Genomic DNA, 18,113 nt, shown 5'->3' with positions numbered 1-18,113 from the left:
TTAAAAATTATTTTAACAGTGATGATAAAGTAGAAGGAACTATGCAAATTTACCTGTTCTTCCATGAGGACATAAATGAACAGGTCGTCTTGGTAACCACATAGCTTGGCTCTATCAGCTCCCCAGTGGGCCTTGAAAGCACTAAGCCTGTTTCTTACCTTGCTCCCTGTCCTGTGGAGCTAATCCAACCATAGACTTGCCTTTGAAGTCAACTGGAACATCATGCATGGGTGAACTCCAGAGAGCACACAAAAGCAAAAAAGAAAACTGGCCTGTTCTTCTTAACCAAAGGGACTGTGCTATTTTTGTGTTTCTATACCCACTTGGACATCCCACAGACTTCAAGGCCTGCATATGAAGTGGGAGAAGGCACTGAAATTAGCAGTGTCTTACAAATAGAGAATGGCAGCCGATGAAGCTACAATAGAATAAAAGTTTTTAAGCTCCTAGTATATCTTACTTTTTTTTTCTTCTATCAAGAGTCACAAAAATCTCAAATATAAAATTCTATAAGGCTATTAAACTCCTCCCTGAGAATGTCAAGTTCTTCTAGAAATGGCATCCACCCTTCATCAGAGGCATAACAATTGCCTTGTGGACTAGCATTCAATTTCATGCAACAGCCGTTTATCCAGAATCTTTACTGAAAAGGAGTTGTGCCCATCAAGAGAAGAGTACCATCACCATCTTCAAGAAGAAGAGCATAAAGCAGCTCTCATAGCATATAGCTCTCCAAGGCCACTTACAAACTCTCAGGCAGCATCAGTTTGCCATGCAACACCATGGTGAACCATAAATTACAGCTTTAATACTCCTCTCATCATCAAGGGCTCAAAACTAAGTAACCTTTTGGAAACTAACTACATGTATCATGTAAATACATTTTCACCCTGCAATTCCTTTCCTAAAAATGAATTCTGTGGAAAATAAAGAACCAAGAAGACACCCCACTACTAAAGAACTATGTGTGCTTTGTGTATGTGTGTGTTTAGCCTCTCCAAGTCTCAGGGTGATGATTTGTAAGCTGTGGAGAAGAATAATACTTGCCTCATAGCCCATGTGAGTCTGATGCCTAACATGTGGGAAATGGCCGAGAAATATTAATAATGTGAGAATTATAATCCTCATTTCACAGAAGAAGAAACTGTTTTTCAAATATGCTAAACAATTGGTCCAAGGTAACAGCAGTTAATGGGATTTGGTTTGATTACAAAGCCTACATCCTTCTGGCCTTAAAGACTTCTGCTTCACTTACAGCCCCAATGTGACTAAGAAAAGGAGTTGGGTTGGTGTTTTTTTTCCAAATGATGTGAGAGAGACTAAATGTGTAATTTCAGAGATAGGCTAGATATAATGTCTCAAAGTCACTAGTCTTCATGTTCCAAATCTCCCACAGAGGAGGGAAGTAGGGAGAAGTCCCATTGAAGAAGTTCTCAACCATACCTTTTACACTGCATGGTGTTCAAAAGTGCCTACTGCACGTGTCTATCAAAATGAAATGCAGCCCAGGGCAGGTAGCAGTGAGAGGAGTTGCTTATTTGGGGCACCAAAGGCATTCACAAGTCACAGGGAGAAGGTGTGAAGTGTCTCTGCTCTCACCTGGTTAGACAGGTGTGTACTAAGCCTTCTTCCCAAAAACACCAGAAGAGCTGCCACATTCCAGAGAAAATGCTACTATCTAGTCTCCAAGTGGGGCTCATTATATATCCTTCCACCAGATTCTCCCCGTGATGTATCCATTCACATAATAGGGTACACTGGAGAATTGTTTTTTTGCTACTCTCTCCCCCTGACCCTTTAATAACAGAACATCTGTCCTCCAGTGCTTAGTGGATGGTATATAGTGTCCACAGGAGATGTCTGGTGAGAATGGGATGAGCATTTTTCTATTCCTGAGCAGAGAAGGCAGAAAATGCCTCCCCCCCAACCCCCCCCCCCCCCCCTCCCCCAGAAATGGCCAGTACGCTTTCTATGTCTACAAAATACAAACTCCACAAGATAAGAGAAGAGAATAATTAAGTGATGGCTGGGCTTTTCAGCACACTTGTCTCAATGTTACTAAAGGCAAACATGTCAAGGTGTTAAGTAAAGTTTTAAATTTCTTTGGCTGGCAAATCTTTGGCTTTGGAAATGATAATGCACATACAAAGTTGTGGTTTATTCTTAAAATCCTGAAACTTTATGTTCAAGATAGAAACTAAGAATTAAACCAATCCCAAAGGTCTTTGCTTAGTGTTAAGTTTTATTTGGAACAATGTTCTTATCAACATGGGTGGATGGAGTAATATTTCTGCCAGAGAGTAAAGCTATGGGCAGGGCTTTACACATCCAAGGATGCTGTGAAAGACAGCTTTGAAAAATTTTCTAGTGTGTAGAATGTGTTAGCCTGTCTTCTCAAGATAGCAAGGAAGTTGAAGTGTTTCAAAAACCATTTTAGTTTACATTTGTGTCCAAATTTTGGAAGAATATCATGAAGTACAGTGATAATGGCAATGGTAAACTCCACCTTCCCCCACATCCTATATAATAAAAGCCTAACACGCAAAGTGGCCAAAAGGCAGAATGACAGGTCTGTTGGGGGCAGGGCCAGTGAGTGGGCGGCACCAGGCCAGCCAAGGCGGATGCCAGCGGGCAGAGGAAGGGGACGGGCAGAGGGAGAAGACAACGATTGGGGGCGGTGACCAGCCACTCTGGCAGGCACTATCCCCTGATCAGCCAGCCAGTTGCCTTCCTCAGAGGGAGGCCAGACTGCAGCTTAGGCTCCTGAGGGCTCCAGGACTGCAAGAGAGTGCAGGCCAGGCTGAGGGATCCCCCACACCGCCCCCCCATGCACGAATTTTCATGCACCAAGCCTCTAGATTTATTATAAACCAACAATAAATATTTATGTTTCACTGAATTAATCACTAACCATGTGACAGAGTTAATTATTTTTGAGTCCTCATGAAATGAAAATCTTCATTTTGCTGAGGAAGTCAATTGGTGAAAATTGTAAAATCCATTTTTAAGAACTAGCCTTTATTTTCAATGTTCTATTATTGTTCTCACAACAAATAATCTGAAACAATATTCTGAGCCGAAAAGCTATACCTGATTGTTAGTATTGCTTTCTACCTGTGAGGAAATAGCTTCTCCATTCACAGCACTGAAGTATGATTGCTAAGAGTAATTTTATTATATTATCCAATATGTTCTTTTGAGTTGTTTTTCTCTCTCCAATTATACTATAGTTGACAAGGGAAATATCATATTTTCTCCTATTGTAAAATCCTCCCCGGTGACTTTAGCAACACTGGTCAGACAAAATCATGAAGAGAAAAAAGGCCAATCAAATAATTGAGTAAATAAATGACTTGAAGTCTTCTCAAATTTATTATAATAATCATAATTTTTGAGTAAAAAAAGATGCAATTTTAGTTAAAAAGATCATATTCTGTACCAATTTTTACCCATCTTGGAAAGAAAAAAAATATCCCAACCCATGTAGAAATTCTGAACTCTTCAAAATATTTTGTTTTGTGGTAAAGAGCTAGACATTCTTTGCCATATGTTCCAACATTTCCTATATTGTCTTTACCAAACCAAAATAATAATAATAATACCACCAAAGAGATAATTGACTGGGGGAGGTTAAAATGTTCAGAACAGTTAGCAATCCAATGAGTACCTTGGTGAATTGAAGTGGGCTGTACTGCATTGAATTAGCATGAATGGAAATGGGCTGACCTGCATTGAATTAGCAGGATTAAACTCTGGATGTAAATATTTCTAGCACTTTGAAAGTCTTTAAGATGATATGCTGCTTATTTATACAGATGGTTCTATTCTTATACCATGTTCATACTTTTAAAAACTATTTTTCTAAACTAAATATAAGCACAACATCTGATGGGAAGTGAGGTAGGTTTCACGTTTTCTTTATGTAAGTGTACATCTCCAAGGTGACTTCCTTGGCACTTGAAATTTATACCATTCTCATTATTTTTTAAATTAAAATTAAAAGCTGCTAACGTGAAACTATATTTGTAAATGTCACCAAATAAAATGTCTCCTAAAGATCAACAGCATCATCATACAATGTCCTTAAAAAAAGGAAGGATATTATTCATATGCCACTTTTTTTCATATTAAATCTATAACCAAAACAACAAAAGAGAGGACTGGGGAAACTTAAAAAAATAATTTGGCCAAAATGAGTTATTACCTTAGCATACTTAAAATATATATTTTTTCTCTAACTGGTTTGGCTCAGTGGATAGAGCGTCAGCCTGCGGACTCAAGGGTCCCAGGTTCGATTCTGGTCAAGGGCATGTACCTTGGTTGCGGGCACATCCCTAGTAGGGGGTGTGCAGGAGGCAGCTGATCGATGTTTCTCTCTCATTGATGTTTCTAACTCTCTATCCCTCTCCCTTCCTCTCTGTAAAAAATCAATAAAATAGATTATATATATATATATATATATATATATATATATATATATGTTTGCACATTCAAATTGATATGCAATGTCCCCAAAGTTTCCTGATATGAATTCAAGAGGGAGCCAAAGGCTTTATCGATACAGTGACAAAACAACCGGTTAATCCAGAGAAAATAAAATCTTCAACCGACCTAACTGATTGGAACTGTGTGGAGAAAACTGGCTGATTAAACATTTTCCTTTCCAACTGCATGTGGTGTGTTCTTATGGCAAATCACAGGGGCTAAATATTGTTCTCCGTTGTGCACCCAGGTAGGTGGCAGCGAGATACTAAGGATTACACCCTGTAGCTGAGTGCCAAGGTTCATGCCTGAAATTAGTGTCAAAATGAAAGGGCCATAGATAGTTAGGGTTAAAGGGGAGACAAGCCCATCCTCTGCACTTTACTGACATCAACACAGCATGCAGCAAGCATTGGGAGCACTGTTTCATTTTTGGAGCTCTCCTGGACTGTTCAACTGCTACTATTACAATACAGACTGCGGAAATATTTCTTATTTCTTCAAAGCAGAAGTTGGCTCAAAGAAAGCCTCAGGGGCAAGGCTTTATCCTCACTTATCTCAAGTAGCAAGTAGGAATTCCCAAAGAACAGGGCTGCTTCAGCAGAATGCTCCCATATAAATTAGAGAGTGCACACAGGCTATGCTCTCTGCGTCAAGGTGCAACCTTTCTAGCTTGCTTCACCCAGGAATACCAGGATGTGTTGTACATATATTATGTGTTAGTAGTACTTTCTTGAAGGAAGCCCTGTATCTATATCTATGTATACAAATCATGGCTCTCACAGTCAATAAAATAGCTCCATAGCAGAGGTCAGATGTAATAGTTGCTTAAGAAATATTCATCTAGGTTTTCCTATAAAGTAAAATTTCTACCTTAATTTTACCTTAGGCACTGGGTATGGTATATATATACTCATACTTGAGGTTTCAAGACTATACTTTTGAATATAATTTAAAAATGTAATTAAAATTAACCAGAAGAGCTGCTTGTTAACAGAAAAAATTTTGCACTAGGATTTTGAATGTTAAATTGCCTTTTATTGGGAAAAAATCCACCATGAAGTATTAACTAATAAAACTTTATGCCTGGCCAGTGTGGCTAAATGGTCGACCTATGAACCAGGAGGTCACGGTTCAATTCCTGGTCAGGGTATATGCCCTGGTTGCTGGATCGATCCTACGTGGGGAGCGTGTAGGAGGCAACCTATCAATGATCCTCTCTCTACATTGATGTTTCTATATCTCTCTACCTCTCCCTTCCTCTCTGAAATCAATAAAACAAAATAAAAAACGCACACACAAAAACTTTATAGTCGTTAAGAAGATGGCTCTTTTGGGGACAATGGTGGTCAGCAACTTCTATGATACTGAAAAATATCCCAAGGGAGAGAGAAATACTCATTTACAGCATAAGACAATAAAACTACATTTAGAATCAGCTATTTCATGGACATGAATAGTGATAGGAAACATAAGGTATTAATATTGATGGGTGACAATTATTCTCAGAAGAAGCATAAAATATATTTGAAAGTAAGATTATTGTGTATGCCTATATATGCCTTCATAGGATCTCTGACCCTCAAAAATGTAAAGATCTTTGAAGGTCCTGGGCTATACATTTAGGAACATTCTTTTTCTTTCCCTGCTGTTTCCTCTCGTTGTCAGTCTCTCCCCTGCTTAGCACTCCACTTCCCCTCTTCCCAGCCTCAAATGTATGTTAACTGCATACTCTATGCCAGACACTGTGCTATGCAGTGGGGTTCTTGCCTCCAAACCTTCCAGTCTTACTTTTGTTACTTTCTTCTCTTCTTTTACTCATAGTTCCCCGGACTCTTCGCTGGGACACAAGAAATAGGTGAAACGTTACCTAGCCTGAAATTACATTAGTTGTTGCAAGTGTCATGTGTCCACCGATCAATGCAGATAAAATAATTTTAGGATTTCATTTCTAAGACTTTGTGGGACCCATGGGCTTTGACCAGACATTGAAGGATGGGAGGGATTGAGAACGCAGTGGCAACGTGTGTAAGGTGCAGGAGTGATGAGAGCAAACACAAAGCGGACTTCGTGAGGGCAGTGAACAGATCAGCCTTCCAGCGCAGAAAACTCCTATTTAGGAATCAGCAATAATGCAGTTGAAAAGACGAAAGCCAAATGGTGATAAGTCTAATGAAGTTTTGAAATTTAAAAAATTTATCCCATTGGCTCTGGGGACTACATAGATGCAAAGAGGATTAACATAGTGAAAGCATCAAGGTGGCTCTGAGCTCATATTCCAAGGGCAGAGACCTGCCTGATATAGCCACTGCTTTATTCTGAACACTTCCAGTGGGCCTACAACATCAAAGAGGCTTCACGATATTTGTTGAATGACTAGAAGAATGAATGGAATCTGAAAGACCTCGGTATTAAGTCATCTCAGATGCTTAGTAGCTCTGAGACCTCCAGGGAGTTACTTAACTTCCTAAAGCCTCAGTTTCCTCATCTACAAGCAGGGATAGTGAGTGATTCTACCTTTCTCAAAATGTAATCGGAAGGATTAAATTAGAAAACAAAGGCAAAGGGTTTAGCACATTCACTGGCATGTAGAAAATAACTGTCAGACATTTGTAATTAGAATTAGAGGTCCCTTAAGTGTAAGAAGTATAAAAAGCATTGGAAGGAAGTGTAAAAATAATGAAACCGGCTTAGTGTCTGCTGCAGCGGGGGCCTGAGTAGTGAGGGAAAAGGTGTGATGCCTTTAGATGTGTGATGCTTTTCTAAATACCCATCAATAAGATAACATTTTAAAACACATTGTGACCGTTTTACCAGTATATTCTTTGGAATTGGTATTTATGCCTAGATTATACTGAGAGTCATTTAAAGAATAGACAAGAAAAATACAAGTTCCAGAATTATATGGATTGCGATGTGATTAGCTGATGATGTTATGAATAGCTGGTGATTTGTAAAATCAGCCAAATAATGAATATTAAATTAATGGTGACTACTAAATTAAGAGCCTCAAGAATAATGTCTAGCACAGGATAGGCACTGAGTAAATGTTTGTTGAATGAATGAATGTTTTCTAAATCTATATGGCAGCACATTGTTATACTACTTAATTTATTTCCATGTTTCAAATTTCCAGCAAATTGAATTCTTCAAATATTTCTGGAAAATCCAGTATTTTCTGTGACGCCTGCAGTAAACTATGTTAAAACCCTTGAGACTGTGATAATTAAACACCATATGTTCCTGACCACAGTGTGTTGCCTTGCGCTTCTTTCTCTAAGGAAAGTCCTAGCCTTATGGTATATTTTAGTCTTTGCAGTTAGACTGTGAACTCCACTGTCAGAAAATTACAGGAAATCCAAGGATTTATGAACCATACGTACAGGTGCTTAAATAATATTCAGCAACATTAATAATATAAATGATGGCTCGGAGACTTATTAAGAATGTAAAAAGGGTAAGGGAGGGTAGGGGTTTGTCAAGGGCGGGGGGGAAAAAAAGGACACTTATGTAATACCCTTTGTAATACTTTAAGCGAAAAATTAAAAAAAAAAAAAAAAAAGAATGTAAAAAGTTTCTGTTCACGATAGATATGGTGTAAGGTCACACACAGTCTAGCAACTTTAGAAGGACTCAGGTCATTATGAACATACACAGACCATCTCTTGATAAAAAATAAAATCACAAACACCATTAATCAAACTTCAATTTTCACATTTAAAAATTTGAACACATTTTTAAATATTTCAATTCATTACTAGTGGATGCTAGAACATATAGTTAAGCTTTTTAGCATAAATTTATTTTCTTCAATTATTCTGGTAACATTTAAATGAAAGTATCCCACGGATGGCAATGCAAATTAAAATCTGCTGTTGGATCTCAGAGGTGATTAACACACGAAACAACAGTAGGTAAAACTTTACCATGCATCGAACATCATGCTGAAATAGGAATTTGGGGTGATGCCTTCACTGTATTAAATATTCTAGATTATGCTCAATGTAAATCAAACGTTTGCCACTTTGTAGAAAATAAACTAAGGCAGCTGAAAGATTTTATTGAATTTACCTGGTACCACCAGGAAAAGTTTATAGCCTAATATCAACCCAAAGCCAATTCAAGTCTCTCAGCACTTTATACACAATTTATAATGGCACTAGTTTTTGGGTCCCCCCTCAAATTAGACAAATATGTCAGACAAACAGCTTCAAAGTCAATAGAACTTTCTAGGTGACAGATAATGTTGGCATACCAAGAAAAGACAAAAGATAAAATTATAGAGGGAAGAAAGAAATGAAGAGTAACCAACTGTCCTGCCAACTAGTACTTGGAAAATAATATTAATTACAAAAAGAAAGCAAACTTGGGAAAATTTAGTAAACATTTTAGGAGGGGAGAATCATCGGATACTAGAGCTTAATTTTATTCCTATAAATATTTGCACTGACGGCGTGTCAATTCAGCACACATATTCTATCTTGACTTTAAATATTCACTACAATTAAGTTAAATTGAATAAAAAAGTATTTCCACTTAGAGTTTAGAACAATGCAGTTTGGAAGCTAATGGCTTTGTGTAAGTTGCACAGAATGACTGATTTAAGGATTTCATTTTGACTTACATAATTTGATCTAATATGTCACAACTCTAGTTCCCAAAAGATTTGATTCTTTAAAAGTGATGTGATTAACTTTACTGGGTTTAAGTCTCCTGAAAGTACTGAGGGGCCAAGATCTTCCTGGTATCATTGGCTGCAATCCTGTTACATTTCTGTATCTGCACTTACCTATTCCATAAAGATAGACATAATAACTAGATATTTACATACGTATGTATTATTTCTCAGCCCATATTTAAATTTAAAAAAATGACATGCCACTGGGAAGCACAGTCAATTTTGTAATAGGCATAGTATTTATTCCTTCTGTTTTCTCAGTCTTTCCCTGATTTGTATGCTTCTTTATTTTTCCTCTTTAACAAACTATCAAATATAATATTGCTCCCTTTAAGATACACCTAATTCTTGTAAAAAAGTACCAAACTAAAATAGGAGGAATCTGGAAATACTGTTTTATCCTGAGTTCAATGCAATTGCTTCAGCTGAAATATATGCATGAAGACTTTTCCGAAAGAACTTTCACACAAGGATAAAATGATTTCTATGTAAGAAACAATTACCAGCCAACATTATCATCACCAGAAAATTGTAAGCTAGAATGAGCAATAAAAACATTGTATTTGAAATGAGATATTAGAGAATAGCTATTAAAATATTTTACTCAATTTCTATTACACCTTAAAATGAAAGCTATCAAAATGTCATTACAGGCCTTCTCCCCAGATTCTTCAGAGACTGAATTTAATCATTTCAGGAAATTGAGCACTATCCAACATTCACTTAAATCTTTTGACATAACAGCAAAGCAAAACACAATGAGAAATTTATATGACATTTTCTATTAAAAGATGCTCATATATATACATTGATACATACCACATACCGGGGAGTATTTGTCTTCTTTGGATACCTAGAATTAAATATTTCTTGTGACATTAACCACTTAAACAAAGTATTACCTTGAAGAAACCCATGTTAAGAAGCCACAATTGAGCTTTGCAAAACCCCAGTCTTAATAAAGCGCTAAGTAGCAGTTCTTTAAAAATACCTTCAAAAATCAATTTTTTGGAAATTATTTTCAGCCAAAATTATTACCTGTACAACAGAGCATTGAACTTTTAACTGCAGTTCAAGTAAAGAGAACTAAGCATTAGTTGAATAAGTGTGATGACCCAATAAAGGCATTCTTACGCCTTCTTTCTGAAAACTCCAGGTATTTCAAGGCGGAAGAGACCTTCCACACTACCTAATCCCGGTTCTTATTTACCAGTTCTAGGAATAAAATCTAAATACAATAAAGATCATTTGTATTGATTCCTAAAATGAGCATTTTCTCTGAAATATAAAAAGGCAGAAAGTAAACAAAGTCCCTGATTGCATTTTGTCAATAAAAGCGAGGCAATTTTAGCCAATGACTAACAATAAAATTCCCCGAAGGTAGTCTCCTCCTTAAAACTTTAACGTTTAAAAAGAATAGTTTAGATTTTGAATAGTTTTAATTAGAGGGCAGTTTTTCAATGCTACCGACAAGAAGTACATGAAATGGGTTGTAAAACGGCACTTTAAAAAATGTTGAATTTTTACCTTTCAGTTCGAGGAGGATGCCTCTTCTCAGGAAACCCATTTTTCTTGAAGATGCTCTGTGCTGGCCGGTTTAGAATAAAAACCATTAGCATATTACTATTAAAAGAAAAGAACTACACTACAAGAGCCACAATCTCGGAAGGAAGCTGTTGGCGCTTGGAGGCAATCAATGCCTTTCCAGACACCTCCTCTGTCCCCGTCCTCTAATTAGCAGAGTAGGCTCCCTGCAGCATCAATTAAGCAGTTTTTAAGGCAACGGGGGCTCATCTGCTGAGCACGGCTGTCCACTCCACAGCCTCTTAATCACCAGGGCTCTCTTCTATCAGGGTTCTAGAGGCGGACGTCCTGGGACCCGTAATTAGCACACCAGAGGAACATGCCTGGGAGTCACCAAAATTACAACTTTCCCTCCAACAACCAGCATGAGATTGAAGGCACCAGAGCCACACAACACCTGCCTGTCTGTGCCTGAGTACTTGGCACTTGCGAACCAAAGACCCACCCCAACGCAGAAACTACTCCTGACTTCCCCGCGCCCCAGCGGAATCCAGGCATCCGCAGCCCCAACTGGAGAGAAAGTGAGGAAAGAAAGGTTATCCTCTCATCCTCGATCCTCCTCCGATCCACCCAGAGCCGCACCAGCTGAATCACAAATGAGATGCTAATGTCCAAGAAAATGAAAGCCAATTTCCTCCACTTTGCTCCAAGTTTCAGAGGCCCCCTCCACAATGAAAGATAGCTGTTGGTGGAGGCTGCCTTGTTCCATACCATTAACTCGGAACAAAACATATTTTTAGTGGGACAGCCGTGTTTACTTGTAAGAACTGATGAATTGTTCGGCACCATTTATCACTCACAGACAAAGATGTTCAGCCACAATTTTGGACATAAATCAAGGTACATGCTCCTCAAAAAAAAAAAAAAAAAAAAGACGAAGAAACAGCTTAAGTCCCCCAAACCACAGAGATTGAGGTCAGACTGGCCATAGCAACCAAGAACAGGACTTGGTCTCCAGAGGACCTAGCAACGGATAAATGAGTTCAGATCTCTTTTCATCTCCACTGGTGTGAAAGCCAAAATTAAAAAGATTAGATCACCCAGCACCCATTACAAAAGGTGCCACAATGAAAAAGTCATTTCCAGCCTTTGAATCACATCAAATAAATAACATTCATCCCTGCTATAATGAACAACTTTCAAAGTAAATTGAATCTCCATAGCGCTGCTTTCCCTGGCTGCACAGTATTTACATAACAATATATCACAGGAAGCTCAGAATGGGTCTTGTAAATGGGGAACTCCGGATAAAAAGCATCTTTAGCCCCGATTACTGTATCCTCAGACTGCTTTTCAATCCCCCTGGTTTAAACAATGTGTGGTATCTGGAACATAAACAATGCTTTTTAAATTGTGGGAAATGAAAGTTTTGGGTAAATTTTTAAGTGTCCGGACTCACCCCTTTCGAGGGGCACTAAGAATGTAGACTCACTTAACCTCCTAAATCCGTGCCCCGGGTTCATTTTTGTGACAAAGAATTCTCATCTATGTGCACACTTGTTTCTTTGTTCGTGCCAGCAAAATTTCACCCTAAATACCTCCTGAATTTTTATATGTTACTTCCAAGGAAAGCCCTTTTGCAGATTTTTTGAGCATGTGGCTCATTCATTATTGTCATTTCCTCGAAAGTAAAAGGCATTCTCCATTGTCATACAATAATGTCTATTAAGTTTTAGCAATGTCTCTACACAAAGTAATCATTTTCTATAGTCCAATTTTGACAAAATTTCTCCGGGTGATTGAAAATAATTTTTAAGATCGAATATCCTAATATACTTAGACTTCCATAAACTTATGTACAATTCACTTATTTCAAATGGAGTACGTTCAAAATAATACAGTTAAATTGAAGTTTAAAATATACCAGCATAATTTTATCTTTTTGTGGCAACTCACACAGACATTAGTATTTGAACTCCACAGGGAAGCTCATTAATTTTTAAAACTCTCTGACCTCAGTACAGTTGAGTGTAAAAATAATTACAAATTAAGAATGAAAGAGCATCGCTTGAATTGTACATGGCCATATGCTCTACGCTGCACAAAACATTGCTCATTATCGTCAAACAGAATTTCTTCCAGATATGATTTTAAACAGCATGATAAATGTCACCAGATAGACATAAAAAGCAGCTCACCCTTTCGCCCAGTCTGTTCACGCCTCACCTCCAAGGATTCTAGTAACACAAAGCCCCAAGAACACAGGTTTGCAGGCAGTGACAGCAGAGATGATACCCTCACGAAAATGTTTCCCTAGTGAGACTCGCTCTCAGCCACAGGGATGCAAAAACACAAGAATCGAGGTATAAATATTTTCTTACCTGAAACTTGTCAGAAGGATGGTCCTTGAGTCCTTGTCATTGTTGTCACCTCCGGTGGCCCCTCTTGCCATCGTGGAAATTGGCTCCACTATGTTTATTGCTCTGTGCCTCAGTTACAGCTGTGACACACATCTGCCTGCATAGAACCTATGAAGGGAGACAGGAAAAGAGAGAGAGAGAGGGAGAGGGAGAGGGAGAGAGAGAGAGAGAGAGAGAGAGAGAAAGAAAGAAATGGAGAGAGGGAAAGGGAGAGGGTGTGTGTGTGTGTGTGTGTGTGTGTTAGAGAGAGAAGAGAGAGAGAAAAAAAGAAAGAGAGAGGAAGAGAGAGAGAGCAAAAGGGAGAGACTGCTGACTTGAGACTAAGAACCTAAAACCTCCGGCCAAGACAAGCCGGAATAAAAATGATCAAAGCTCTGTCCTTCATCAAGAGAGCAGACAGATATTTTTTTCCTCCTCCACTGAAAAGTGGAACTGTCATTTGGGATTCTCACCAGGAAAGCGCCGACAGAGGCAGACCTTCTCCGGAGTGTCAGTGCTGCCCAGCAGCCCGTGCAGAATACAGGTACCTATTGTTCCAGAGACAGATATGTAGCCAGCCAGTCAGACTCTGACAGATCTCAGCAAACCAGTGAGCCTGCCTTCAGTTTAACTCCTTATTTACTAGTGCTTTTTGGACAACGCAAAGGTCTTCTCATCACCCAAGAGAAATAAATGGAGATGATGCAGATGAGCTCATGGTAGGAACTAATCCTGTATCTTTCACAAAGAGAGACTCTCTTCAGGACTATTATTGAAAGGCTAAGTTTAATGCAAACATCTTTTTTTTTTTTTTTCTGGGAAGAAATGAAGCATTAGATTACACGGGGAAGACTTAGCGAGTAAAAGAAAACCTTGATATCCAAGATGAACAGCACAGCCAATTTTAAAAGGAAGACAGAAATTAGGTTTATTCAAAGCATCCTGGATATAGATATATATACTCCAGAACATAAATGGGGTTACCTAAACCAAAAGGGGCCCAATCTTTTGCCTAGGGGAGTGGTACATTGACTACATTCCACACAAAAATAATCCCCCTCATTTCTCTAGGGGCTAAAGTTTTTTTGGTCTCTCTCTCTCTAGACCCCACTGCTTTTGCAAGCACCCCCCAAAGACCCTGCTTCCCCAAAGCCTCACCAGTGTTTAAGTTATGCCTAAGGCAGTAAAACACAATTAAGGAAGTCGGAGAAAACTAACTTGTTCTACATTCTCCTGATGGACCCTGAGATCCAGAGTACATTTGGTTCTTTAAATTCCTGGACCTTTCTAGATTACAGTGGTTTTTCAAATTTCATCTTGGTGTATTAACTGAATAATTTTCTTCTAAGAAGTGAGAGAAGGCACAATGCTTTGCATTTGATCATTTAGCACTATTAAAAAGCTTGGAATAGGAAAACAAAAGAAAAGGGGAAGAGAAGAAAAAGTAGCTTTTCATGGAGTTAAGATAAGAATGGACTTATACTCCCCCTATAAACTTTATATACAAGCATGTTGGCCTTTTTTCTAGACCAAACACCAATTTCATTCATTGTTACCATTTTCCCAAGAAATGTTGTATATTCAGCTATAGTAGGTGTGTTGCAGAGTCTATGATAGGTATGAAATTCCTTTGTAAAACCCACACTGGAGCATCACTTTACAAAGCCAGAGGGCAAATACTCAATGCAATAGTAGGAGGTTTAACCATGCATGACTGTTAATGGTAATGAGATATGCAGTATATATCTATGCACTACCCACCATCTTCTTATGAAAATCTACAGTATATATTTTTGTTTTGAAAACCTAAGAAGAGATCCTGACATTTCAAAACTCCATAAAAAAAAAGAAAAAGAACCTAGAAAACGCAGTTCCCTCCTTTCACACTGTCTCTTGTCCTAAATCCCAGCATTTTGAAAAAAAGTCACACTAATTTAACTAGAACTTTGTCCAATTAAGGTAAACTTTAGAAATTCTTTTTAAAATTAAAAGTGCTTGACTTGAGGACTTCTGAAAGTCTACCTTGTGTTTTGTACTCAGGAAAACTTCTATTACACTCTGAAGGGAAAGGATGTCGAAAGACATTACCTGGACAGGGAGAATAGTAGACAAGTTTTCTTCCTAAACGTATCTTAACCTATGAGCCAGCAATGAAACCAGAGAATCTTGCAGCCTATTTTATCTAAGTGATAAGCTCATTTTTTCAAACCCATTTTAAAGAACATACATATCTTTGGAAGCTGTAGGGATAACCTAATTTATCACAATCTTCTTAATAGCAACATAGCAGAAACCCATTCAATTAAAGAGCAAGAAGGTAGAGGACAGATTGTAGGTACACAGACAGAACAGAGCTGATCACAGCGGAGGTAACAGTTCCCATGCAAGGCTCCCATGCTGCCTGTAATGCTTCGGTTTAAAAGGGCATCGAAGCTCTCACTCCTGAGCATGTGATAAGACTTAGGTGTAAGTACATTTAATTAGAGCATTATCCAGGCCCCATCCAGATGTCATTATCTTTTATGGTGCTTTTGATTTTTTTTCTTCTTCTTTGATCTTTCTGTCCAACTTCTGTTGTCTTCAGAAAACCAAGCGTGGTGTGCCAAACAGATTTTAAATATTCAGCTCTTAACATGTTTGAATACAGACAGTTTGCACAGTTGGGGGTCTATTATTTTTGGTGGCATGTGCAGAGGGTTATCAACATTAATGAGAGTCACGTGCACATTTCAATAAAAGGCAGGATATACTCCTGCAAAGTGTGTGTGTGTGTGTGTGTGTACGCACACACAAATGGGTATCGGTATTCGTGCAAGGCACATATTGTTTTGTTATTGTTTCATGAGCAGGGAAAAAGACCTTCCTTTTTTCCCTCAATCAACTTTTTTGGTGAAATCCCTACAAAGATGGTTTTCTCCAAGAACACCCCTAAAGCCTATTATAGAGCCCTAAGTTTATAATTCACACCTCAGTGCCCAATTTGCCAAATAATTCATGCCAAGCATAAGTCCAACATAAAGTGCCAACTATTTCTTGAAAAACAACAACCCACTGTTTTATGTGCTGGGTTTTTAAGGAATAAACACATGAGGTTAGGGGCATACTCATTAGCAGGTAGGCTAAGTCCCTGGGTACTCCAATGGGTTTCATCTCTTCACCCACTTAGCTTGAATTGAAAGACATGAAATCAGGTTTCCCAGAAGCAATGTGAAAAGAAAAAAAATCTTCTTTTTATTACAGAATAGTTCAATTTTTATAATTCCCCCTCTCCCCCCCTTAGGATTTTCTACAGACACAGTCAGTTACTCATTCACACAATAAACCTCATGCCTACAGAACTTCTAAGAGACTCTCCGGGAACATTGCAGGTAACCTGACTCCAAGAAAAGTTAAAAATAGTCTCTCTACCGAATTAAACATTATCTAAGTTCTCCACATAGTTATTAAATACAGAGGAGATCACCTCTGTGCATAATCTATAAATGGCTTGGATTACATATTAAAATTCTAATTAAAAGTTTTTGTCTCATCTCGGTGGACCAATTTGAGATGAGAGAGTAGATTCTGGTTGAGAGTGAAAGCTCGTGTGGAAGCGAGATTTCTGCTAGCTGCAAGTTAGAAGCTTATGGCAAAATTACCATGTGATTCTAATAGAAAGAAAATAATGCAAAACCATGAACTACTTCTGAGACCCCTTTTGGACAAGGGAATTTAGTGCCAAAGAAGAGATTCCCCAGTGATGTATTCCGCAGAACTTTACTTTCTTGGAAGTTGGAGAGAGAGATAAGGGAGATGAAATTTCTGCTGGGTGTGAGAGGAAAGTATTAGCATGATTACATTCAAAACTGAAATGTTCAAAATTGATCATGTAACATTACTGATTAGAAAACATGAGAGATATAAATTAAAATATATGAAATGAAATATATAAACTCAAACTTTTCAATGTTTAAGATACAGGATAAGGTATGCTACTAATGAAAACATTAACTCCAAGAACACTGTTCAGAGAAGACAGTGAAAATGTAGTGGAAAATATTAGGGGCTATTTTACACCATTCAAACACCTGCAATATTAAATATGTTAATCATTTGACAATTAATAGAAGGAAAAGCATTTATTTTCTCTATCAATCCCTTCACCAAAGCACAATAATATATATTAGAGTCTGATCAACTTGCTCACAGAGTTTAAATTAGGTAAATATGTGGTTTAAGAAAAGCTCAATGAAATATTTTACTCATCAATTAGTAAGCAATCAGCTATTTTGAGGTAATAGTAGAGTATTTTGCCTTTCTTATTCTATAATAGCTGCTGGAAGTCAATTCTGAGAACATACATGCAGAGACTAGAATGCTAACATTTTGAATAGTAATAAAGTTTTTGTATTGTTGCATGGATAAATGAAACTATATGTTTTTTGTGTCTCCATAAATGTCCTCTTAAGTGGTCTTAGACTTATAGCACAATAAAAAAAAATTAACATGGAGCTGATGAATGAGAGTTGATACTCAAAGCATGTCATAGACATTGGGAAACTCCCAAAAGGGAATTAGGCAGAAAAGTTGGTAAAGATTTCCCTACATTTATTTTGTACAACACAGAATACTCTAGAACATGAATTATTTCCTTCAAGAATTATAATTTGGAAGTTTTGTTAGTAGATATATATTATCCTGTTTCTCATTTTGAAATATTTCCTTCAAGAATTACAATTTGGATGTTTTGTTAGTAGACATATATTATCCTGTTTACCTTTTTTTTTTTTTTTTTTTTTTTTGTGAATCAGGACCTAACTCTCTTCTCCAATAGCTGTTTCCAGAGTTTTGCAGGCATTAGGATAGTGGTCTGATACCTGCAAAACTTTAGCTTGAAAGTGCTCTTCCCTTTTCCTTCTGCCATGTGCCATCTTCCCCATCCAAATCTTTTGATAAAAGTCAGGATAAAGCATGATTTATTAACATAACAAAGTCATTACAATCCTAAAGCTAAAATGTTATTGGAGCTTCTCCTAGCTACTGCTGTTTAA

The sequence above is a fragment of the Myotis yumanensis genome, unplaced genomic scaffold (assembly GCF_028538775.1).
Source record: "Myotis yumanensis isolate MYYU_CA2020_CCGP unplaced genomic scaffold, mMyoYum1.0.hap1 SCAF_3, whole genome shotgun sequence".
Taxonomy (NCBI): domain Eukaryota; kingdom Metazoa; phylum Chordata; class Mammalia; order Chiroptera; family Vespertilionidae; genus Myotis; species Myotis yumanensis.
This window is presented reverse-complemented; position numbering follows the sequence as displayed.